The 25,367-nt window shown below is 33.4% G+C and overlaps 1 long non-coding RNA gene across 2 annotated transcripts in view; it reads right to left on the bottom strand.

Moving 5' to 3' along the window:
• Window positions 1–1,454: 1,454 nt before the first annotated feature.
• The window catches only part of LOC120225374, a 142,109-nt gene continuing 118,196 nt past the window's right edge, over window positions 1,455–25,367 (bottom strand). Inside the window, exon 3 of one of the 2 annotated variants that reach the window (XR_005526790.1) lies at window positions 1,455–1,509. This is a non-coding gene — a long non-coding RNA (uncharacterized LOC120225374). Of the gene's footprint in view, window positions 1,510–22,225; window positions 22,397–25,367 lie in introns of those variants that run through there. The other variant, XR_005526791.1, reaches the window with a different exon arrangement.

Genomic DNA, 25,367 nt, shown 5'->3' with positions numbered 1-25,367 from the left:
AAGTAGTAAGTATTGTAAGTAGTAAGTATTGTAAAATGCTATCATAAGGAGAGAGGGTAAGGTAACATTTTTGCATAAACATTTATATTCACTTGTGAAAAAAAAATTTCTGTCGAACTGAGACAGAAAGAAGGCTCTGAACAGAGGAGAACAGACTCAAACCAAACATTCATGTGCAGGACAGTCACCCATCATCCCATTACTTCAGCAAAATTTTTTAAGAACTGCAATTACTGGAATAGTTTTATACTTATATCTGCTTTGGTGACTGAAGTCAATTTTTATCTTGCATTTTACCATTTTTCTTGTTTATATTTGAGACTGATATGAAGAAAAATTGAGTATAAATTAGGTGATTATAAAATTCCATTACAATGTGCATGTTTATATGGATATAAATATATACATAATATACATGTACATATATATGTATGCATATATTATTTACTTAGCATCTTTACCCAATCCCAAATCTCACATGATATTTTTGCACATCATATATACAAACTCTGGTTTCTCTGCAACAAGTGAATTGCCATCTCTAAAGATCAACTTCTTCTAAGCAGTATGATTGATCTACTCAATATCAATAACTACTTTCTATTTTTTTAAATTTTGTTAACATTTATTCATTTTTGTGAGAGAGATAGACTGTAAGTGGAGGAGGGACAGAGTGAGAGAGAGACCTAGAATCAGAAGCAGGCTCCAGGCTCTGAGCTGTCAGCACAGAGCCCAATGTGGGGCTCGAACCCACAAGCTGTGAGATCATGATCTGAGCCAAAGTCAGACACTTAACTGACTAAGCCACCTAAGCACTCCAACAACTGCTTTCTAGTAATAAATAGCTCAGTCCCATGTGCCTTTACGATTACTATCCAAACAAAATGAAGTGAACATAGCCTTCCCTTATGCTCCCTCAGGGAAATGGGAATCTTGGTCTTCCTCCTCTGAGACATTTTCTACCTTCACTTTATGTTCCTGGTATCCAGGCTTCACAGCCTTCATCAGGTGTACCAAATTCCACTGAATATTTCTCAACACTTTAAATTGAATTTAATATATATTTTTGGAAGAAAGGTGAAATCAGAAAGGGAATGAATACATTTTCTATAGTAGAGAAAGCAAAATTGATAGAGAACAATGATGTAATTCTAATTAATAGTTTCAAAACAGAAGTCTTATGGATCTATAACCCCAGATTATCAAGAATACTTGTTTAAAAAACAAATTCACTGGTGGTTACAGAAGTTCCCAAACTTTAAAATATAATTAATTTTATATAGTTCAAACATGAACAGAACTTGAAAACCATCCCTTTCATACACACTAGAAAAATGCTGAACACACTAAACATCAGCAGTTTTGCTTAGAAACATCGTAGAATTGAGGTCACAGGGCAAAATTTTTGCCATGAAAACTAGAAAGACAGATATATACAGAGAATCACAACTTACCAGGAGTAGAAGTTACTCAGCAGCAGAAGCCTCATTATCAGCAGAAATGTTTAACCTGTGAATGACAAATAGGGAGAGGCTTAGTATAGATTCTTTTAAGAGTTAAACAATTTCATAGGACCCACTCTTAAAGAAGTCACAACATCATAGTGTGTTTCAAATCCAGGAGGCCTTGCAAAATTTTAATGTGAAGGTTGAAATAAAATTCTGGTGCTTCCACTAGGAGGAGGGGAAAAATTAACTCTGGTACATGTTGATAGTTCCCGGCTCTTAACAAAATCTGTTCTCAATGGATATCATTTTATTAGAGACGGGAAGTGCAATTCCAGCCCCCTCTAGCCTTTCACTTGGAAGAAACAAATACCCAACTCAGGCTCACAAGAAGACTGTAAATGAATCTTTGGCCTATAGCACATTTTCCCTACCTCCATGCTTTATCACCACATCAACAGGGTTTCTATTTAAAACAGGGTATTAGACATAAAAGAACTGCAAACCATACCCTATTAAAAACTCTCTGGGAAGGAGTGCCTTGGTGGCTAGGTCTGTTGAGCATCAGACTCTTGATCTCAGTTCAATCTTGATCTCCGGGTCATGGTACCAAGCCCTGAGTGGGGCTCCATACTGGGTGTGGAGCTTACTTTTTAAATAAATAAATAAATAAATAAATAAATAAATAAATAAAAATCTCCAAGAAAAACTAAAGTCAAAAGGGAAAACAAAAACAAAGACACCATAGGAAGTTTTAGCTTCTGACACCACAGCTATGATAAACAGTAAGCACACTCTAAATCTGAGTCAAAAAAAACATAACTGTCTCATGAAGGCTTGTCTACCTTAGTTCCACTTATCCAATACAACATGTTTGGTTTTCAACAAAAAATTACAAGGTATACTAAAACGCAAAAAGCACAGTCTAAAGAGACAAAGCAAGCGTCAAAACCAGCCTCGGATATAGCAAATGTTTTAGAATTATCTGGCTGTAAATTCAGAGCAATTTAATATGCTGAGACTCTAACAGAAATTGTGGACAATACACAAACACAGATGAGCCTGGATGGCTCATTCATTTAAGTATCAGACTTTGTCTAAGGTCATTATCTCACGGTTTGTCAGTTCAAGCCTTGTGTTGCATTCTGTACTGACAGTTCGGAGCCTGAAGCCTGCTTTGGATTCTGTGACTCCCTCTCTCCCTGCCCCTCCTCAGCTCACACTCTGTCTCTCTCTATCTCTCAAAAATAAAGATAAAACTTAAAAAAAAAAAAAAAAACAGATGGGTAATGAAACGAGAGAAATGAAAAACACATAAAAGAATTAAAATACTAGGAAAAAAATGTAACAGGAATGAAGAATATACCATGGCACAGCTGAGGAACAAATCAATGAAGTTGAATTTGTCAATAAAAATTTTCAAAAGTGAAATACGGTGATGAAAGAGTGAAAAAATGGATAAAAGATGAAGCAGAATATTAAAGAATTATGAGACAATTACAAGAGATATAACATATATATAATGGTAATACCAAAAAGAAAAGAAACAGAAGAAATAATTATAGAAATAATGACTAATAATTTTCCAAAATTAATGATACTAACCAGGATAAATACCAAAATGTTCAGACACAGCATATCATATTCAAACTATACAAAGTCAAAGATAAATAGAAAATCTCAAAAGTGTCCAAAGAGGGGGAAAATATTACCCATAAAGAAACAAAGATAAAAATTACATTAGACTTCTCTTCAGAAACAACCTAAGCAAGAAGAGAGTAGAGTGGAATATTTATAGTGTTGAAACATTAACTTAGAATTCTGTATCCAAAGAATTTATCTTTCAAAAGTGAAAGGGAATTAATGACTTTTTCAGACAAACAAAAATTGAGGTGATTTGTTATGAGCAGAACTATTTGCAAAAAATGTTAGAGGTTCTTCAGTGAGAAGGAAATAATATAGGTCAGAAACTTGTAACTACATAAAGAAGAGTGTCAGAGAAGGAATGAATACAGGTAAAATATTTTTTTTTATTTTTCTTAATACTTACATGAGTTTCTTCAAAATATCAACATCAGGAAGTTATTTAGTTAAGTTTAGCTTCTGTATAAGTGAAACAAACCAATGTTATTAGGGATGGGAGGAAGGAATAAAGAATACTCTGTTATAAGGTATTTGCACTACCTGTCAAGTGGCATAGTGTTATTTGAAAGAGGATTTGGATTGATTATAAATTTAGGGTTGCCTGGGTGGCTCAGTCAGTTCAGCATCAGATTCTTGATCTGGCCTCAGGTCATGATTTCTTGGGATAAAACTTCACATTGTGCCCCCTGCTGGGCATGAAGTCTGCTTGGAATTCTCTCTCCCTGTCTCTCTGTCCCTCTCCCATTTGTGCTCGCACACTCTCTCTCTTTCAAAATAAATAAATAAATACTTAAAAATAATAAATGTGCAATGCAATTTCTATAGCAACCATTGAAGATATAAAAATTAAGGAAATATAATTAATATGCTAACATAGAACAGAAAATACAACATGATGAAATGCTCAATTTGAATCAGAAAAGGCAAAAAATGAGAATACAAAAAAGAAACAAAGAATAGCAATGAATAAAAAAGAGTTATAAATGTAGATATTAACCAAACAATATTATAATCGCTTTAAATGTAAATGGTTTAAATGCACCAGATGAGATAGATTGAGAATAGGTAAAACAAACAAACAAAGAAACAAAAATTCAATTATACATTGTTGACAAGAATCCTACTTTAAATATAAAGAGAAAGATATATCACTCTCTCATTAATCAAAAAAGAGGTAGGATCTCTATATTAATTTCAATCCTACAATACTCCAAGGCAAGAGATGTTATGGTGTAAAGAGAGACACAACATAATTTAAAGGAGTCAATTACCTAAGAAGACATAATAATCTTTAACAGATAAGTACTATGATAGAAGAGCAAAATATATGAGGCAAAAACTGGTACAATTGCAGGAGAAATAGACAAATCTATTATAATATTTGGAGATTTCAGTACCCTTCCATTAGTAATTGACAGAACCAGCAGACAGAAAATCGTTAAGAAAACAGTTGAATAATGCAGCACCATCAGTCAACTGGATATAATTGACATTTATAAAATACTTCATCTAACAATGCATGAATACACATTATTGTCATCCCGAAGCATTCAACAATCTACACCACATTCCTGGTTATAAAACACACCTGACCAAATTTTTAAAAATAGGTATTATACAATGTATGCTCTCAGAAGCCAGTCAGTAACAGAAAGATAGCTAGAAATCCCCCAAATATTAGGCAATAAAGCTATACCTACTATCTGGCATTACCCTTGGGTCATAAAGAAGTCTCAAAAAGTTTTGAAATATTTTGAAAATTGAAAATGAAAAACACAACCTATGAAAAGTTGTGGAATGCAGTAAAAGCAAAGCTTGGAGGTAAACCTATAAGCATCAGATATATATATATTTAAAAAGAAAAAAAAAACAGATCTAATGTTAATAAGATTCTAAGCTTCTATTTTGGGAACCAGAAAAAAAAAGGGCAAATTAAAACACAATGTAAGCATAAGAACCGAAAGAAAATCCAAGAGCACAAATCAATGAAATTGAAAATAGGTAGACAATAGAGAAAAACAATGAAACAAAAAGCTGGTTCTTTGAAAAGATCAAAAAAACTGACACCCCTCTCCCCAGAGAACCTAACCAAGAAATATTAGATAAGATATAAATCACTGATAACAGATATGAGAAGGACCATTGCTAGTGATACCGTGGACATTTAAAGGTTAACAACAACAACAACAAAATACTATGAACAGCTCTAGGCCCACAAATTTGAGAATAGATGAAATGTACCAATTATTTAAAAGAAACGATCAAAAATTCATAAAAGAGAAATGGATAAATAGGCCAAAATTGATTACAAAACCTGAATTGATAATCTTCCAAAATGAGAAGATAGGGAACCAGATGTTCTTACTGGTGAATTCTACCAAAAAGTTAAGGAACAAATTGTGCCACTTTTTTTTTTTTTAAATAATCTCATTTGGGAAATAGAAGCAGAGAGAACATTTCCTAATTCATTCTAGAGACTACCATTGCCCTAATACCAAAGCCAGACAATTAAATTACCAAAAAAAGTGGTGGGGGTGGGGTAGCTACCTACAATAACTTTCATGAACATACGTACAAAAATCTACAACAAAATATTAACAAATCAAACCCAATAATAAGTTAAAAAATTATATACCATGATGAAATGAGAGGTATTCCAGGAATGGAAGGCAGGTTTATATTTTAAAAAATAAATGAATGTAATTCATCACATCAATTTGGCTAAATAAGAAATATATGACACAGAGATGTAGAAAAAACATTTGACAAAAATCTAACATCATCCGGAATAAAATCTTTCAGAAAACTAAAAAAAGGTGAACTTCATTAATTCGGATATCTCCAAATACCTACGGCTCATAATATACCTATGGTGAGAAACGAGAAACTTTCTCACTAAGATCAGGAACAAGACAATGATTTTCCCTCTTACCACTTCCTTTCCACATTATATTGAGAGTCCTAGAATGCAAAGTATACAAGAAAAAGAAATATATATTGAAAAGAATGATATAAAATCATCTCTGTTTGCATATGATACATAATTGTCGTATAAAATTCAAAAGAATTAACAAAAATAATCTTGGAACTTATGGTAGGTGCTTTAAGCAAGTTTGTCAAATACAATGTTAATACATGTCAGTCTATGTTCCAGCAAAGAGCAATGGTATATGAAATTAAAAACGTAACACCATTTATATGACCCCCCAGAAAAAGAAGACTCAGGTAAAAATCCAACAAAATATGTACAAGATATGTAAGAGAGAAACTACAAACTTTGATGGAAGGAAATGATTCTTAAATGATTGGAGAGTTATTCCATGTTTACACATTTGAAGACTCAATAATGCTTAAGATACCAGTTTTCCTCAAATTTGTTTATATATTTAATAGATTCTAATAAAATTCCCAAAAAAGTTATTTTGTGTATATTGACAAAGTGATTTTATAGTTTATACACACAAAAAAGATACCTATAATTGTCACATGCTATTGAAGAAAAGTGAGAAGACTCACACTACTCAACTTCTAGACTCACTATCTAGCTTCAGCAATCAAGACACTGTGGTATCAGGAAAGAACAGACAAAAGAATCAATGGAATGAAATGGGAGCCCTGAAATAGACCAAAAAAATACAGTCAATTGATCTATAAGAGCAAAGGAATTCCAATTGAGAAAGTATAGTCTTTTCCACACATAGTCCTGAAACAACCAAGTATCAGCATTTAAAAATATTAACATGGGCAGAAAACATTATTGTTCATGAAAATTACCTCAAAATGTATCAACTTAAACACTAAGTGGAAAACTATAAAATTTCTAAAATGTAACATGTGCAGAACATAATAGAGAAAAAAAACCTATGTGACTTTCTTTGGATATAATGCAAAAGCAAAGGGAAAAATTACAAAGTTGGACTTCATTAAAATTAAAATTTTCTGCTCTGTGAAATACATGGTTAAGAGAATTAAAAGATAAGCCACAACTGGGAGAAAATATTTACAAAAGACATATCTGATACAGTACTTATAGCTACAATGTACAAAGACTTGTTGAAGCTCCATGATAAGAAAACAAAGTACCCAATTAAAAAGGAGGCAAAAACAGGAATCGACACCTCACCAAGGAAAATATGCAGCTAGAGAATAAGAATAGGGAAAGATGCTTTTAGTCCCAAACTAAAAGTTAAATATAAAAATACCCAAAATTTATAACCAGGATATTCCCTAAAAGCAGCGATGTCTTATTTTCTAGCCAGGCTAATTAAAAAGTAAGATATATATAGAATAACTTAAGTCCACAATATTTCATAAGTTTGGATTTTTCCCCTTATTCTGAATTCAGTAATAACATCATTACCCTCATAAATAATAGAGGAGTATTATAAATTTGTTGTGTGTTTGTTACAGGAATATATTATTTAATAATAGTAAAATTTAGATGTCAAAAAGTGAGGGGCAGAAGAGGTATTTGCAATGGCAAAATGATAGGGTCTGACTGGTTAAGGGGAAAAGATTCTTGAATAGTCTATCTGAAATGTTGAAGAAAATATCTGAATATATTTCTCCTCATGGAGAGAATTTAGAATCCATAGAAAAATTAAAGAGATACAAAATGCAACATGACTTATTGAAGTATTCACTGTTAGAGGCAAGCATTGCTTAAATGTATGTAACAGAGGTGCCTTGGTGTCTCACTAGATTGAGCATCAGACTTCAGCTTGGGTCATGATATCGCAGTTCGTGGTGTTGAGCCCTGAGCTGTACTCTGTGCTGACAGTTCAGAGCCTGAAGCCTGTTTTGGATTCTGTCTCCATCTCTCTCTGCCCCTCCCCCACTCATGGCTCATGCTCTCTTTCTCTCAAAGATAAACATTTCTAAAAAATTAAATGTACATAACAAATTCATCAACAATTAAACAAAAAATTCATCAGTAATTAAACAAAAATACCTTTACTAAAAAAAATAGGCTTTCTATATGTCAAAGCTATTATGCAAATTACTATGGCTATAACTGATTCAGCTGCAATTCTATGCTTATTACTAGAGTCATAATTGCATCTGATTCAAAATGATACACAATATTCAATGTTTTCCTACACATTTGACTCCTTTTAACTTATACATTCACATACAAATAAAACTTGAAAGACTACAAGAAGAATAAAAACAAATTTTCTATTGTATATTCTAATTGCTCCATGACAAAGGATTTTAGTTTGTTTTTAATCTTAAAAATTCCATCTTTATTTTTATTTTCTTTCACCTTTTATAGAAGATGGGACTCTAGTATCTCAAGTCATGTTCATCAACTACAATGAAATTATGTCTCACTGAAAGGAATATGATTGATGTAATATGTCACGGACAGCCAAATATGACACATCAGCTGCAAAATATTAAATGCCTTTGTGGATGGAAACAAAAATAAAATACCTGTTTTATAAGGGCTTAGAGAAAATAAATTTAAGAACTTCTCCATGATCAATGTCCAGAATTGTGTTAATTATAAAATTCCTAAACAAATAGATTCCAAATTCAAATACATATATATATATATATAAAGTAAAAAAGGAAACAAAACAAATCATAAGTGGTCTTCATTAAAATACATTTAAGTTCCATTTTAAAAAAAAATAACATTTATTTATTTTTGAGAGACAGACACAGAGTGTGAGCTGTGGAGGGGCAGAGAGGGAAACACAGAATCTGAAGCAGGCTCCAGGCTCTGAGCTGTCAGCACAGATCCTGATGCAGGGCTTGAGCTCAGGAATGCGAGATCATGACCTGAGCTAAAGTCAGACGCTTAATCAACTGAGACACCTAGGTGCCCCTAAGGTCCATTTTTAAGGAAAATATTAGAAGATAATAATTTGAAGATTTTTAACTACAAATTAACAATTAGGTAGGATTTTTTTCCCCCTAGAGAGAGAGGATGCACAGGCACATGCACAGCAGGAGAGGGGCACAGGGTGAGTGAGAATCTCAAGCAGGTTCCATGCTGTCAGCATGAGATTAACATGGGGCTTGAACTCACCAACCACAAGATCATGACCTGAGCCAAAATCAAGAACATGACACATAACAGACTGAGAATATTTTTCTTTCTTTCTTTCGTTCTTTATTTCCTTCCTTCCCTCCTTCCTACCTTCCTACCTTCCTTCCTTCCTTCCTTCCTTCCTTCCTTCCTTCCTTCTCTTCCCTTCCTTCCTTCCTTCCTTCCTTCTTTCCTTCCTCTCTCTCTCTCTCTCTCTCTCTTCTCTTCTCTTTTGAGAGAGCAGAAGTGAGGGAGAGGCAGAGAGAGACACACACACACAGAATCCAAAGTAAGCTCCAGGCTCCAAGCTGTCAGCACAAAGACTGACACAGGGCTCAAACTCATGAACCTTGAGAGCATGACCTGAGGCGATATTGTATGTTTAACCCACTGACCCACCCAGAGACCCCATGAATATTTTTAGTTAAATATATGTTGAAAGAAAACTACTCACAATTGACTTGTTTTTCTAAATATCACCTGTTTCTAGCCTTATTTCATTATTGCTTGACCCTGTGAATTACATGCAAAAGTTAATATTTTTTTGGAATTACATAAAAATTAAATTAAACATAAAAACAATTTTTATATTTTTAAATATTTAATTTTGAAAGAGAGACAGAGTGCAAGCAGCAGACGGGGAGAGAATGATAGAGACACAGAATCTGAAGCAGGTTCCAGTCTCTGAGCTGTCCACACAGAGCCCAATATGGGGTTCAAACTCATGAACCACAAGATAATGACTTGAGCCAAAGTCAGATGCTTAACTGACTGAGCCACTCAGGTGCCCCCCAAATAAAAACAATTTTAAAATAGTGGTATCACACAGCTTTAATTACCTTGGGAACTGGAATTTTTAAAATGCTCTAATTGTAAATATTCTGTTTTGAAGTATATATGTATATCTATGGATATGTATGTGTGTATATGCATATATAATGCACATATAATAGGTCTGTATATATGTGTGTATAGGGTATGTATTTCCATATATGTGCTGTCACTTGATCCTAGAGTTTAGTCTCTTTATCTTCACCTCCTACCTGTCTTAAAAACTTTGCAAATTCAAAAGACATTAGAATGAAGCTTAAAAATTAGTGAATTTTAACAATTCCATAATATTTTATATAAAGAATGCCTGAGAAGGTGACTTCCCCATGCTTACAGAGCTAGCCAAAATGATCATTCATTCTAACGTTTACTGTATAAATTATAAACCCATAGTTATATATGACAGTTTCATTTAAGAAGTAATCAGGATCTAAATATAAAATAGCATGATAGTTTTCTTAAATATGTGAGCCATCACAGCCTCATCAGATCAGATACAGTATATTCCATATTATTAATGCACAAAAAAAGATCATTTCCACTATTCATATCATTATACATACACAAAAATATACAAAATATAATCTAAGAAATGTAGCATCTCTGACTATGCTTAGAGATTTTTAGAGATGTAGGAAAGATATAATTACCATAGCATACACAGTGTTAGGTACAGACTAAGAAGCCATAAAGGTAACATGAAACAGAGAGCAATGCACTTTCATAATATAAAACTTGTACATCTATATTCTTATGCTGTGCTGAATAAAATAGAAGACAAAGCCATTAAATCTATATTGTAATGTGTTATTTTTTACTTTGTAGATTACTGTCATATATTCAGCCAGCTGACTTTTCAGAAATTATAATAATAATAATAATAATAATAATAATACCAAAGTTTTATAAAGTATTTGTCTTCCAAGATGCTCTGCGTTTATGTGTACATTGCTTCATCCATTCTAACAACATTCTTGTGAAGAAAGTGAAGTCAGGCATTATCTTCCTCAATTGCCTTACATGTAAAGGCAGCAAAGTGAAGCTAAATGACCTACACAATCATTTACAAAACTCAAATCTGAATCTAGGGCTACTGATCTCAGTATTTTCAACCTTTAAAAGAATTATTCACCCTATTCCATGTTCCCTACTAATAGGTGACTATCTGTTGCAAATAAAGACACAGCATAAGTATGACCAGTTAAATTAGAACTTCAAAGGAAAAGATATTATTTACTTAGTGTAAGTGCATACCATGCAATATTTGGGACATATTTATATAAAAAAACTATTTGTTTATCTGAAATTCCATTATTCTCCCTGGAAATCCTACATGGTGACCAGAACTAAAATGCAAAAACAAAGAGATATTTTAATTAGTGACACAGAAAAGAGATACAATGGACTGTATCCAAATTAAAAATGTTTCTCCTACAAAGATACTACCACAAAACTGAAAAAAAAAAATTCAAAGAATATGTGTAAATCACATATCCAATATAGGAATTTTATTCACATTATATATAGAACTCTTAGAACTTACTTATAAAAAGACATAAAATAGAATTAAAAATAGAGTTTAGACTATTTTAAAAGTAACTTTAATAGGTATTTCTCCAAGGAAGATATTTAAATCACCATTAGCATATGAAAAGATGCTCAAAATCATTAGTCATTTGACAAATTCAAATTAAACCATGTAAGATACCACTTCACACCAATGACAATAGCTATAATAATAATAAAAAAAAACAATAACAAGTGTTGGCAAGCTGTGCAGTAATTAGAACACTCATACATTGGTAGCTGGACTATAATATAGTACAGCACTTTTTAAATGCTCTGACATTTCCTCAAATGTTCAACATAGTTATCTTATGACCCATCAATTCCAGTCCTATTTATATACCCAAGACAAATGAAAATATATGCCTATAAAAGTACTTTTACTTGTGTGTTCATAGAACATTATTCAAAATAGCTAAAACTTGGAAATAATCCAGATGTCTATTAGTTGATGGATGGATGAACACAATGTGGTATGTGTCCGTACACTAGCATATATTTGGCACTAAAAGGGATAATGACACATGCTACAACATAAATTAACTTTAAAAAAAGTAAGCAAAATAAACCAATCACAAAAAATCTCCATCTTATGAAAATTCACTAATAGGAAATGTCAAGAACAGAGAAATATACACAGGCAGACATTGAAATTGTAAATGGGATTGTTTTCTTAATTTCTCTTTATGCTACTTCATTATTAGTGTATAGGAATGCAACAGATCTCTGTACACTGATTCTGTATCCTACAACTTTACAACTTTACTGAATCTATTTCTTCTGGTAGTTTTTTTGTTGGAGTCTTTAGGGTTTTCTATATATAGTATTATGTCATCTGCAAATGAGAGCTTTACTTCTTACCAGTTTGAATACCTTTATTTCTTCATGTTGTCTAACTGCTGTAGCTATGATTTCCAGTACTATGTTGAATAAAAATGGAAAGAGTGGATATCCTTGACTTTCTCCTGACTTTAGAGGAAAAGCAATCCATTTTTCACAAGAGTATGATGTTGGAGGGGGATTTCTCATATAAGGCCTTTATTATGTTAGATATGTTTCATCTAGACTGACTTTGTGAGGCTTTATCATGACTGGATGTTGTGCTTTGTCAAATGCTTTCTGCATCCACTGAAATAATCATACATCTTTTATCCTTTCTCTTATGAATGTGATGCATCATGTTGATTGATTTATGAATATTTAACCATCCTTGCATCTTAGGAATCAATCCCACTTGATTGTGGTGAGTGATTCCTTTTTTTTAAGTGCTTATTTAATTTTGAGAGAGAGAGTGATTCCTTTTTTTTAAATGCTTATTTAATTTTGAGAGAGAGAGTGATTCCTTTTTTTTAAATGTTTAATTTTGAGAGAGAGAGTGACAGAGAGGAAGATAGAGAATCCAAAGCAGGCTCTGTTCTCCCAGCAGAGAGAGCTCAATGTGGGACTTAAACTCATAAACCATGAGATCATGACCTGAGCCTAAGTCAAGAGCTGAAGACTTAACCAACTGAACCATCCATGTGCCCCTGATTCCTTTGATGTATTGTTGGATTTGGTTTGCTAGCTAATATTTTGTTGAAGATTTTTGCATCTAAGTTGATCAGAGATAATGGCCTGTAGTTCTTTCTTCTAAATGTTTCTTTACTTATTTGAGAGAGAGAGAGAGAGAGAGAGAGAGAGAGAGAGAGAGAGAGAAAGGAGGTGGGCAGGGAAAGAAGGAAAGAGAATCTCAAGCAGTCTCCAGAATGTTAGTGCAGAGCCCAATGTGACTGAGGCTCAACCTCATGAACCATGAGATCATGACCTAAGCCAAAACCAAGAGTTGGACTTTAGGCAACTGAGCCTCCTAGGCACCCTGTTGTTCTCTTTTCTTTTGTTATCTTATTTTGGTATCAGGGTAATGCTGGCCCCATAAAATCAATTTGGAAGGTTTCCTTCCTCTTTTTTTTGGGGGGGTGGGGGCAGTAGTTTGAAAAGAATAGGTATAAACTCCTCTTTAAATGCTTGATAGAATTCACCTGTGAAACTGTCTGGTCCTGAACTTTTGTTCATTGGGAGTTCTTAGAATACAGAATTAATTTCATTGTGAGTAATGGGGCTGCTCAAGTTTTCTATTTCTTTCTAGTTAAATTTTGGGGGAGTTATGTTTCTAGGAATTTACTTACTTTTTCTAGGTTGTCCAATTTACTGTCCCATAATGTTGTCATAATATGTTAAAATACTCTATGTGTTTGCAGTGTCAGTTGTTAGTTCTCTTTCACTTCGGATGTTATTCATTGGAGTTATCTTTCTCCTCTCTCTCTCTCTCTCTCTTTTTTACTTTTGTAATTTTTTTGACCAGTCTAACTAATGGTTTATCAATTTTGTGGATCTTTTCAACAAGCCAGCTCCTTGTTTCGTTGATCTGTTCTATTGAGGTTTTTTTTGTTTGTTTGTTTCTATTTCATTCATCTCTGCTCTAGTCTTTATTTCCTTCCTTCTTCTAGTTTTGGGTTTTGTTTGTTCTTCTTTTTCTAGTTCCTTTAGTTGTAAGGTTAGATTGAGATTTTTCTTTTTTCTTGAGGTAGGCCTATATTGTTACAAACATTTCTCTTAGAATAGCTTTTGCTACTTCCCAAAGATTCTGGACCATTGAGTTTTCATTTTCACTTATTTCCATGTTTTTTTTTAAATTTCCTATTTAATTTCTTGGTTGATTCATTTATTGATTAGTAGCATGCTATTTAATCTCCATGTGTTGGTGTTTATTCCAGATTTTTTTCTGGTGGTTGATTTCTAGCTTCATAGCATTGTATTCAGGAAAGATGCATGATATACCTTCAGTCTTTTTGATTTGTTGAGACTTATTTTGTGGCCTAATATGTGATCTATTCTAGAGAATGTTCCATGTGTCCTTGAAAAGAACGTGCATTCTGTTTTAGGACACCATGTTCTGAATATATCTGTGAAATCCATCTGGTCCATGTCATGCAAAGCCACTATTTACTTGTTGATTTTTCTGTTTGGATGCTTTTTCCATGTATGTAGGTGGGGTGTTAAAGTCCCTTACTACTACTGAATAAATACTGATTACTTCCTTTATATTTGTTATTAGCTGCTTTGTGTATGTGATTGCTTTCCTGTTGGGTGCAATATTTACAACTGTTAAATCTTCTTGTTGGACTGTTCTCTTTATGAATATGCGGTGTCTTTCTTTGTAGCTTGTTACGGTCTTTGTTTGAAAATCTATTTGTTCCAATATAAGTATTGCTATACTGGCTTTCTTTTTATTTCATTTACTCTGTCATTTGAATGATAGATGCTTCTCCACCCCCTCTCTTTCAAACTGCATACATCTTTAGGTCTGAAATGAGTCTCTTGTAGGCTGCCTATAAATGGGTCTTGCTTTTTGATACATTCTGTCACTCTATGTCTTTTGATGGGAACAGTTAATCCATTTTCATTCAGAGTAATTATTTATACACATGTATTTTGTGTCGTTTTGTTACTTGTTTTCTGTGTGTTTTTATAGTACTTCTCTGTTCCTTCTCTTGCTCACTTCTCTCATGTTATGCTGGTTTTCTTTAGTGATATGCTTAAATTCCTTTCTCTTTATTTCTTGCATAACTATTACTGGTGTTTGATTTGTGGTTACCATTAGAAGCATATAAAACAGTCTATTTTAAGTTCATGATCACTCAGGTTTGAACCCATTCTTTATTCCTCTCTCCTCCAATTTTTAGGTATATGGTTTCATACTTTACATGCTTTTATTTTGTGAAACCCTTAACTAATTTCTTTTAGATATATCTAACAATACTGTTTTTGTACTTCCTTCTTTTTTATTCCTACTAATGTTCTTTCCTTTCTACTCAAAAAGTTCTGTTTAACATTTCTTATAAGGCTGGTCCAGTGGTCATGAATGCCTTTAACTTTTGTCTGGGAAAATCTTTATCTCTCCTATTTTGAATGATAATCTTTCCACATAGAGTATTCTTGGCTGCATTTTTTTTTTCCTTTCAGCACTTTGAATATATCATTCCCCTCCTTCTGGCCTGCAAAGTTTCTGCTGAAAAATCAGCTCATAGGCCTATGGGGTTTCCCTTATATGTAACTCTCCCCGTCCCCCCCAGCCCCCGACCTTGCGGCTTTTAAAATTGTCTCTTCATCACTACTTTTAGCCATTTAAATTATTATGTTTCTTAGTATGAACATCCCTGGGGTGATTTTGTTGGGGGCTCTCTGTGTCTCCTGGATCTAGATTTCTGTTTCCTTCCCAAAATTCAAAAAGTTTTCAGCTATTATTTGGTTAAATAAGTTTTCTGTCCTTTTTTCCTTCTTTTCCCTTTTTGAAATCTTTATAATGTGAATGTTACTACACTCAATGGTGTCACTGAGTTCCTTAAGTCTCTTTTCGTTTTTTTATTATTTTTTTCCTCTCTACTGTTTGTTTGATTGCTTTTCATTATTCTGTCCTCCAGAGCACTGATCCATTCTTCTGCTTCCCCTAGTCTAGCATTGATTCTATCTAATCTATTGTTAATTTCAGTTGTTTAATTCTTCATCTGCGATTGGTTCTTTCATTGTTGTTACCTCTTTGTTTAGGGTCTCAGTGAGTTCCTATACTCTTCCAGTCGAGGGAGTATCTTTGTGATCACCACTTTAAATTCTCTATTAGACATATTACTTATCTATGTTTCATTTAGCTCTTGCTGTGATTTTGTCTTGTTCTTTCATTTGGAATATATTCCTCTGCCTCCTTTTTTGTGTGTAACAACACTCTTTGTTTCTATAAGTTACGGAAGTCAGCCATGTGTCCTACTCTTGCAAGTAGTGGCCTCATGAAGATTTCGAGTAGTACCCTGAAGTGCAGTGTCGTCTGTTCACCTGAAGCTTTCAGGGGTATCTCTTTATGTGTGTTGTGTACATCTTCAGTCGTGGCTGATCTGTTTTTACCATCAGTCATCTGCAACAGCTCCCTTTGCCTGTTGGGGCAAGGTTTTGTCTCGGTGTTATTAGTGAATCAATCTGAGACTACGTTGGCTGGAGTTGAGTGAGACCAGGTGTTTACCAGAGAAGTAGCACCACAAAAGTGCAGAATACATTCCTTATGTTGTTTCCGAGGAGCTTTCATTGCTGGGAAGAGCCTCCAGTCAGATCTGTAGTCTGCTCCCAGCTCACTGTGGTGCCATAGTGCAACTGGTGTGTATGCTTAGCTTCCCCTCTCTCCAGGTCATGAGTCACTTTGGAGTGGTACTGGTCCCTGTCTGGGCTGTTTACACACTGTCAAGCTTGTGGCATCACTTTAGGTGGGCTTTGGCTAAGAATATATTGGAGGAGGCAGGTCTGCAGGAGAATGTGGGAGCTGGGCATGCAGTGTTAACAAAATCCACATTGGTCCACTGTGGAAGAGGCCTTACAGTCATCCAAAAACCCTGTCAAGCTGGGCTGGGTTGGTGGCAGTGTATACACAGAGTATCCACAGTGTATCCACAGAAGTACATGGGGGTAGTGCAAGCTGTTATCAAGCTAGGTGGAGAATGTTGCTGTGTGGTGGTTCCTTAGTTATCCTTGTATCCAGAGTTGGGGGCAGTGGAGGACAATGGCACCTACCAGCTTCTCTCTTCCTGAGCAATCTCCCAAAGATCCCTGCCCCTTCAGGACAAGCTCTGAGATTAGTAAACAAATGTCCCTCCCATATACCCCAGGCATTTTGCAAACTGTTGCTTCTATGCTGTATCTCCATGGAACTGTTTTTTGTGCTCTTTATAGGCAGGAACTCAGTTCTGTATTACCTGCCTGGCTCTCCTATAGCGGAGCTCACTGATTTTTAAAGTTCCAGGTGTTAAGTCCTGTTGATTATAAAAGTTCACAAAATTATGCTCCTCTGGTTTTCGTGTGGGTTCCTCATGCCTGGGGTGCTTAGTGTGAGGGACTGGTCCTCTCACCTATGTCCATGGTGTCCCTCCCACCTGGGGACAGTTGTGTGGGTCTATTTAGCTCCCAATCATATTTCAGCTCTTTCTACACTCTTCAATGGGGTCTCTTTTCTATAGTTAGCTTTGGAGAGTCTGTTATGCCAGTCTTCAAATCATTTTCCAAGTTATACTAATGCGTTTTTTAGTTGAATCCATGGGAGAGGTGAGCTTAGGATCCTCCTACACCACCACCATCTTCCCTGGCAACCCTCTTCCATAACATCTTGATTTCAGACTCTTAGTCTCCAGAACTACTGTTTTAAGGAATCAAGTTTGTGTTGCAGTACTCTTGAGAAATTTAAATATATATATACATGCATTCATACACGCATACATATACATGTATATGATTATAAATGATATTAAAATAATATATCTACACATATGATCGTAAAATCTGTAGTTCATTTGAGTTGCAAATAAAGCTTTAAAGGAAACTCATCCATTCATAGCAACATATGTATATTATCAATTCAAAGGTATGATCCTTCAAATAAATAAAGTGACCTAATATTGAATCTAACATGAAGTCAGCTGACATTATTTTCTTTTAAATATACTTTTATCAAGATATCCTAAATTAATCAAATAGAATGTATGTAATCTAGACAAAAAAATAAAGCTTCAAGAAAATGACTTTGAAAGCTCATTATTATATCCGAACTCTGAAAATATTTTAACACAATGTATAACAGAGTTTCATCATTTTACTTCTAAAAGGTGTTGAAAAAGGATGAAGCCACAAAAGGAAAAACAGAAGAGCAAACTAACATCAACATATTTACAATTTTGATGTTATATATCTAAAATTAAAAACCATATTATTGAAAGTTTCTGATATAAAGACCTAATATTTATTAAATAAATGATGAAATAAATCAATGATTCAACTCAAATACAAATGTATTAAAATTATTAATTTTTATTATGGCCACAAAAAATGTTAACTTAATGCTGACAGTCTTGCTAATATTATTTCATATAAACCATATAACCTAGATTTATAGAGAAAAACATAATTTTTAAAGCCAACTATTAAAACTACTGAAAATGAGATTTGTTTTTTGCTTTTATACACCCTTACCTATGTTTTTTTTTACTTTCTAAAAAACTACCTGTCATTTCAAACTCATGAAAAACAAAACATTTGCAGGGTTTTCCACTACATTAGAAATTAATGACTTTCTGTTTGCACAGAATATTTTATAAGTAGAAGTGGGAATATGGAATGCTAAATAACTGGTAAATAGGATTATTTTATTTGTAAGCAATATTAAATTTCTTAATGTAATTTCTTACTGTAATTCTGTAGTATCTTACAGACATACATTAACACACTCACACACCATGACAGCATCTGTGTGTGTGGAAATACATACATATGTGTGTATTTGTGGATGTGATATAAGTACATGTGTGTGTAACATCTATATAAATGTTGCTTTTTTTCTGTGCATGCATTTATTTCAATATTCTGGTAATTAGTAACCACTAAAATAACTTCAGATTCTTTTAACAAATGGTTTATCAATTTTTAATAATTTATCCTCCAATTATTTCTTTTCTAAGTATATTTCTCAAAAGTATAGACTAGAGAAACTAGGAAAACAGATGCATGTAAATCCACAGGTATCATGTTAAAACCAATAATAAACATACTGTGAACTTGTGTTAAGTTATATACCAGGCCAGCTTCAAAAATGATGATCAAACTGTGTAAGGATAACTGAAACCTATAACAGAGTAAACACAGTGTTAGGATAATAGGGTGCTGACGGGGCAGATGCCTTCCAGCTGAATCATTTTTCCATTCCTGGAAGATTCTGAAATGGAGAATTAAGCATTGTCTACCTCAGGGTTACTCAGTCAGTATATATTTCTGCAGATGAGCTTGTGATATGACACAGAAACACAGTGATAAGTCTTACAGAATCCCAGTGCTTGCAGGCATGAGTCCTGCACATTGAGCAGCCTGGGTCAATGCTACATCTTCAGTGTGTTCTAGACAATGGCAAATAGGAAACACCATGCAGCTGTAGAACAATATTTGATGGGAAAATAAGCCAGGCATTATACTGTGATGTCTTGTGACACAACTGAGAAATGAATCTTTTAGGGGGCCTGTGGAGAAATTCATAAATATGTAAAACAGTTAAGTCTTTAGAAAGTATATTACTTTGTAGGATTAGATTTAGAAATGGGACAGGCTCTTTCTTATATATGAGAGCCTGGTGACTGAAAATAAGACTTTTGATAAATAGCACACATGTAACAGCAAAGAGCAAATCTGGAGATATAATCTATGAATTGGCATTTAGCCAGTGTACTTCCAACATTGGTTATTATTAGATCATCCAAGTCAGACAAGTTAAGTATTTCTATTTTCTTCAATTAAACTATAAATGCAGGAAAATTCCTACTTGTTCTTGTGTGGTTTTTCACTTTGAGGATACGTTATGTTAACTTTTTAATCCTAAACTAACTGTCCTCGGCTTCCAGAACACAAAGATCATTCTTGCCCTCATCCATAATACAGGTTTTCATTGACAATTCCAGCTTTAATTCAAGAAAACATACATCACATGATTATTTATTCCATTGCTTCAAATTGTATTAAATATTCCAAAACAAAATGTAAATGGTTTTAAACAATTTGTTTTTAGAATTATGCATACCCCCAAATAAATGCACAGATAAGAGAGATTTATCCGTATCTGTGAGCATAATTCTCTTTTACTATACAGTTCTGGAAATGAACTCTCCTGAGCTATAAAACACCAAAACAAATGCATGTGTATATGCTTTATCTCTTCAAATATATTATATGCATCAAGTTGGCCTAGTACTTGCAGCAGTATCACAGTACTTTGAACATAATAGGTACTCAAAAAGTACTGGCTGAACTATTTAAGTTAACCACACAGAGGTGTTTTAGATAAAATTAAGAAAATGGTTGATAGTTTATATAAATGAACATAATGTGATGTGGTTGTGCTATGTTGTACAGAAGTGTTGATATAGCACATAATAAGACAAAACTATATAAACAACAAAGGATTATTTACAGACTCCTTTTTATTAACCTAAAGAAATAACATAAAACACATGGTTTCTTTTAAAAAAATATAAACTCTAGGAAATGTATTTTGTAAATGACAAGATATATGGATGATTCTTAATTTTGGTAATTTACAAATACTATTCTCAATAAAAAAAAGAGATTTGAAATTAGTCATTTCCTCATACTAAAATGTCTAGAAAAAGTAAACTATATAATTCAGAAATACTATTTTAGAAAGACATGCATGTCATAAACAAGGATTAAAATTATTAAAATTAAAATTACTAATCTCAATTAAAATAATACAAATAGGCAAACAATAAAAGATAAAGAGAATACACATAGTTAAATAATTTTAATTTAAGAAACTTTGGTGAATCTCATCAATGTTTAAAATTAAAACAGTATAAGGGTGCCCAGATGGGTCAATTAAGCTTTGGACTCTTAATTTTGACTCAGATCACGATCTCATGGCTCATGAGACTGAGCCCCTCCCATTGGGCTCTGTGATAACAGTGCAGAGCCTACTTAGAATTCTCTCTCTCCCTCTCCCTTTCTGCCCCTCCCCTACTCATGTGCATGCCCATGCTCACTTTAACTCTCTCTCTCTCAAAATAAACATTTTTTAAGTAGTAAAATTAAGTTAAAATAAAATTAAAATAGTTTAATAAATCTGTCAGACATTTGGAATTTTTACCTAAACTTGAGAATAATGCATGAATATGATGGAATAAGTTTACATTTCAATAAGAACTCCCGTGGGACTTCATCTTACCTTGGTGATACATAGCCAAAAAAATGTTTCTACTTCTTTACAACTAGGTAGGACCGTATATGTAGTTCTAGCCAATGGACTGTAAGAGTTATGGTTATAGTGTAGTTATGGTAGATATGATCTTCTGTGTCAAGGTAGTTAATTGGCAATTTAAGGCTCTCAAACACATTTCTCACCATCTATGGAAATGAAAAGATCAGGTCTTCCAGATGCTTCAGCTACACAATGATAAATCTCCCTCCGATGGTATCTCAAAGTGTCTATGTGGGGTAGACTCTACCAAATTATCTATCAAATAATGCTATATTCATAGTTTGATTAAGTACTAAAATTTTATATTACTTAATCACTAATATTTAAGATTATTGCTTACTACACAGTAATATAATCTAGCTTAACCTGATTAATCAATAGATATTAGGAAACTATGATGGGCCTAGTCTACCCACAGGTAAAGCCTATGCTCAGCCATTTATTCGTCTCATACTGAAAAAATTTTTAAATAATCATCAAAAGGTCCAACACTACTTGATGGTATGCTTTTTACCCTGTGTAAGAATATTGTAAAACACAGTACTATTTAAAGTGATTAAAAAGTCACTGGGTGGATCATATCATTAGGTGTTCAAAACATCTAAAATATTCAGAAGAGAACTATATAAATACAATAATATTTTTTAACTTATCACATGATGTGTTTCTGATCTTGTCTTCTTGCCTAAAATAACTAAAAATATTAAAAACAAAAAGCAAAATAATGAGTAAACAGATCTGTCTTCTATGAATGATCTGTCTTCTATAAATATTCATATAATATATTCATATAATATATATATTATACATATAATATATATAATATAAATAAATACATGATTCATCATGCACTCACACACATAGACTATCCTCTAATATTCAATTACAATATCGCAGCAAAAACATGGAACAAGAAGCTGAAAAAAATTATACTACCTTGAAGAATTTGTACAAGGAAAGAAAAATTATTTAGAACAAGAAATAGACACGAAGGTCATTTCTTCATGCACATGTTCAGTGATTGATGGCCTGCTTTTGAAGAGTTTCCTGCAAATCAAGAAAAAGTGTTATAAAGAAATCACAAGAGTGTAATGAATTATAGTTAGAATGCAAGGAAAAACTGTATAGTCCAGCTCACGACAGAATTCACTGAAAAAGAAACCTGAATATAGGAAGTTAGAAATGCCCATGGTACTAATCAAAAGTTTATTGGTGTCCTTGAAGAGATATAGGTAGGAAATGCAGAAGAAAAAGTAATATATTTACATTAAGTTCCTATCACACATAAAATCTCTTAAAATATTTGGGGAGTTAGCAACACAAAGAATTATTCAGTAAGTGTATGTTTCACAGAGGCCATACCCCTGGTTCTGTCCAGACTTCTGAGTATCTAACATTAGGATGTTGATCTTGTGCACTAAAGTTAATGTCCTAGCAACTGTCTTCTCTGTTACCATTTCAAAAATAAAATGTAAACTTATTATTGTTAGGAAAACATAGAAATCTCTTATGCTGTAAGACTCTAAAATATTTATAATAATTTATTAAGATTCAAAATGCTTATAAAACAATGAAGATGCACTAATAAATGAAGTAAAACTTATTTAGGGAGCATGAAATCAAGGTCCAAAAATTGCTAGGGTCCCAGAGCTATTAATAGAACAAACTGATACCCATAGTGGCAGTTTGTACATTTACTTGTATGTGGATATATCTGTATGTACATGTTTATATGTATCTGGGTGTGTTTTTGAGGGGTGCCAAAAAAAAAAAAAAAACACTTCATGATATGCTTTTATATCTTATCCCATCCTCATTCTTTAAAATGTTTATTTATCTTGAGAGAGACAGCACACAAGCAGAGAAGGGGTAAGGAGAAAGGAATACAGAGAATCCCAAGTGGGCTCCATGCTGTCAGCACAGAGTCTGATGTGGAGCCTGAACTCACAAATGTGAGATCATGACCTGAGCCAAAACCAAGAGTCAGTTGCTTAACCCACTGAGTCTCCCAGGTACCCCTATCCAATTGTCAGTTTTAACCCTTCTGTGTGAGATACGGAAGACTTCAATAAAGTATTGCATTTCACAGACTATTTTTCAACCCCATAATTTAAAAGAAAATTACTTACGTTAGGAGAATTGTGAAAAAAATAAAACTAAGAAAATGGGAAAATCTAAAAGGAGATAGGAAAAAAAGGGTAAGGAATGTCCGCTCCCCTCAAAAAAAAATATGGTAACATATTTTGCCTGAAAAGTCAAATGGACAACCCAGGTAAGTCAGAAAGCAAAATTTACCAATGTGAGTATTCCAAATTGTGTTCTCTTTGTCTACTTCAACGATGACCTAGTGAAGTTTAACAAAGGCCTTATTTAGCATTGGTCTTCCACCTATATTGACTTTTGACTAATGATGGATACAGGAGGGTATGGAATTTATCCCCTAAATGTGTTTTGCAATGCTAAAAATCATAATATCAAAGAATCTATCAAGGAAAACTGAAAAGTAGCACATATTCTACTCTGTATCACATCCTACTCATCAGCAATCTGAAATTTAAGCCCAGGTTATCTCGGTGTCAGAATAGCAGAAACTGCAGTTTTTAGAAATCGGGCTCTGTGCTGACTGCCAGCTCAGAGACTGGAGCCTGTTTCAGTCTGTGACTCCCTCTCTCTCTGACCCTCCCCTGTTCGCGTTGTCTCTCCCTCTCTCTCTCTTAGAAATAAAAAAAATAAAACACATTAAAAAAAACATTAAAAAATATAATAAAAAAAAAAAGAAACCTAAGGATATGAGTTTGAATTCTGAACCCTGAGTCTGTAACTTTAACTAGTACATATTACTTATTTGACTTTTTTTAAGCTTCACTTGCCAACTGTGTAAAACAATTATGCTAAAATGTGTGATGCAAAGTTAAAGATACAGGTATCCTTGCTTTTGGAAAGTTAATGTTAGTCCACTTCACCTATAGAAATGACCTGCATGAATACCTAGCTTCACTAACCAAAAGAAATCAAAAGAGGAATTTTGTTTTTGCAAAAAAATGGCTAAAAGCAAAGACAAGATTCAGTGTTTGTTTTGTAGCAAATCATTATAGAGACAACACACATCCTAAGTGAGAGGGGCGCTGCCAAGCTCCTTCCCCGGAACTATACTTGGCTTCTTAGCATCAAGCCACCAGAGCTTTGCACTATGTCTGTGAGCATCTATTTTTTTTTTCTTATCCCCATTTATTTTGACCATCCTTTAGTAAGATGTGTCCTAAGGTGTCAGAAAAGCCTAAGAGAGGTTATTTTGGGGGTTTGGAAATGCTCAAAAATTTTTCCATATAAATGGCAACTGTTTCTGCACTTAACTGCATTTGGCTAATGAAAATTTTCATAGGAAGGCTCTATGTTGAGACAGTGGAGGAAACCTGTGTAAGGACCTGGGATATAAGGATCTGACACAGAATATTTCCCTGATAATCAGTAAAAATGAAAGTCAATATGACTATGATTACCACTGCAAAATGGCATTTTCTACTTTATTGTTGCTATTTTTCAAATAACGAACATATTATCTTCATATGCTAGGGAGGTCCTTTTTGCAATAGAGAGTATTTAATTTTATAAAGTGACTCAAGGGTTGGAATTGTCTAAGTAACACTTCATTCATCTCCTTAAAAACAGGATCTGAGGCCTAGGAAATGAAATGCCAATGATGGGACAGAGTTTGGGGTCCATGAAGCATGAGAAAAGAAAAGCCAAATTTATCTTCAATTATGCTGACTTATCTCACAATTTCAAATGGGTGTCTAATGGCAATAAATGAACATAGCAGAACAGCGATATTCTCTTTTTCAGACAGAAATAAGAGAGGCTCGGATAAAACATGGGGAAAATGTAGATATTAAATAAATAATGTTTTAAAAATTATATCTATCATTCTTATCATCTTGTGTTTTAATGTAATTCAACAGGTCATTCAGCTTATTTTCAGGTTGTTGGTTTTTTTTTAAATGTTTTTTATGTATTTCTA

This window comes from Hyaena hyaena, unplaced genomic scaffold (assembly GCF_003009895.1).
Source record: "Hyaena hyaena isolate Hyena2069 unplaced genomic scaffold, ASM300989v1 scaffold_1381, whole genome shotgun sequence".
In the NCBI taxonomy this organism is placed as follows: domain Eukaryota; kingdom Metazoa; phylum Chordata; class Mammalia; order Carnivora; family Hyaenidae; genus Hyaena; species Hyaena hyaena.
This window is presented reverse-complemented; position numbering and strand designations above follow the sequence as displayed.